The sequence below is a fragment of the Penaeus monodon genome, chromosome 4 (genome assembly GCF_015228065.2).
Source record: "Penaeus monodon isolate SGIC_2016 chromosome 4, NSTDA_Pmon_1, whole genome shotgun sequence".
In the NCBI taxonomy this organism is placed as follows: Eukaryota; Metazoa; Arthropoda; class Malacostraca; order Decapoda; family Penaeidae; genus Penaeus; species Penaeus monodon.
This window is the reverse complement of record NC_051389.1, coordinates 29,114,198-29,116,792: the sequence shown is the minus strand read 5'-3', so window position 1 is coordinate 29,116,792 and position 2,595 is coordinate 29,114,198.

The window sequence follows — 2,595 nt, the reverse complement described above, 5'->3', positions numbered from 1 at the left end:
TTTGTGGAAAATATAGCAGTGCATATCCTTAATGTTTTAAGTTTTTAACTGTATAAAGATGAGAATAAAGAACTAATGGCCGTGTTCACTAAAAGGTTGACTGATTAGACTCGCAAAAGACCCGACTCCACAAACGATAAAACGCTGCAACACATCCCGAACGCTGCCAATCAAGAAATATACTAGAAAAGCATCAGCAAGGGTTTCTGAAGACACCATTTGAGCCTTCCATGAGGTCACTTTTGAGGGCTCGCCAAAATGCCTCAAGACTGATGAGTACACAAGGTTCTCCATTGCTCAACAGTATGTGCAGAGGTGGCTGGAGTCTAACAACATCTAGCTTTTCTTGAACAAGACCTATTACATCTCATTGAATTTTTGAGGGGGTGAAACTATTGGTTAATGACATGAGGTTACACTTACATCCAGTAATTATTGCATGTTAATGAAGTTTTTTTTTCTCTTTTTTGTGATTCGATGTTTTTTCATAGTTAAATTAAAGAACACAAAGGCACAGTGGGCATCGGAATGAGAACGCTATCTGACAGGTCTGAAGAAACTGTACGTTACCAGCACTGCAATACTTGTTCATGCAACTGCCCATAAGCAATGATATTTGGGAAGTAGTCAGTGAGCCCCTGACACACGACCATAGATAAATGTGAACTAAAATGTATGGCCTGACACATCTCCCATTACTTCAGTGGTTATAGAATATTTCCTGTAAACTCCTTTTCTACCTAAATTATGTAAAAAATAAGGTATCACATATACTGCGTTATCTATGTATTTTGTATATCAGTCCATAATCAAAATGCATGATTATATATATATATATATATATATATATATATATATATATATATATATATATATATATATATAATATATAATATATATACACACACACACACACACATATATATATATATATATATATATATATATATATATATATATATATATATATATATATATATATATATATATATATTCACACATATATAATGTGCATATGCACAGGCATATATTGTATATTTTTATACCATTATTTTGTGATTATCGTTTATAATGTTATATGAAAATTGTATCATATTTTTCTTATTAGTTAAAATAAAGAAGAGATAATGTCAGATCACACTACAGGACTGTTACTACCTTTCATTGTTATAAAATTATGCTCAAAATGAACACCAAAACCTTATAGTACTCAATGTCTCAGCTGATGGTATGACTCTGCGTTATGGTTTGATCAAACTTTGCGCTTACTGTTAATGTTTTGTGATGAAGGAATGGTAGAATATGGTGATGTATGAAGGTAACAGCAAGATATATATAAGTTCGTATGATATATTCTTAAGGGACATCGTTTATGCAAAATGTCTGTAATACATTCTTATCTTTTTTACAATATGTATTTAACAATAGAAAATGAAGCTCAATATAGCAATCTAATACTTCTCCAATATGTAATCAATAATGTTTAACTTGCAACAAGAACTATCACAAGAAATGGCAGCACAATACAGTTATGCCTAAAACATCAACCAACCGAATAAAAGAAATAACCTCATAAACATGCGATATTTGAAGGAGTGTCGATGTTTATAATGAATGGCAGATTGCGAGTATAGTGTGTGGTAATAAAAAGTTATATAACTTGTACACTTGTAATCATATATATATATATATATATATATATATATATATATATATATATATATATATATATATATACACATATATACATATACACACATAAAGCACTCATGTATGTATGATAATATATATGTGTCTGAGTGTTCGCGTCCTTGTTTTTATGCATGTGTCTGCGAATATGTGGACATTTGTAATTTAATGTTCAAAAATGAAAATGAGCATTAAAAAACAGTATGATGACCTTTTGAAAATGTTTATCTAATAATAGATCACAAATTATCAATAGACTATGAGAATAAGATCCAGTGGAAAAGAATGATAAATGAAAGATCTCTAATCTAGCACTAATGAACACTAAATGAAACATGATTCTAATTTGCATCTGCCATTTTCTCTTCTCTTCCAGCATATATATATATATATATATATATATATATATATATATATATATATATATATATATATATATATATATATATATCCTGAGCCAAGATTCTTGATCTATTCAGAGTAACGGTATGCCTATCAATTACGAGTACTTCTCAGTGTCTCATGCGAACTGACTCAGTGCGTGCTACAGGCATGATTGTCACTCCTGTCGTCTGTGTCCTCCCTCAGTAACCATGCACCTTCTAAAGATGTGAAATTCAAGATCGAGTTCATCTTTCACTAATACTAAGTGATGAACTGATACCAATTGTAATTTTATCCACCAAAAATAATTATTTGTAACGATGAGAAAGATTTTTATTTTATTTTTTTTTATTTTAGCTTTTATCAAATTTTGGACAAAATCGTGTAAGGGGAGCAGACATCGAGGAAGTTCATCCTCTAAATCCTTTGTGAGGTAGGTGAAGGAGGGATCCGAGGAGCCAGCAGGACTTCACGTCAAGGCCATTTCACCTTGATCCTTCGTTTCCACATAAACATTCTAGA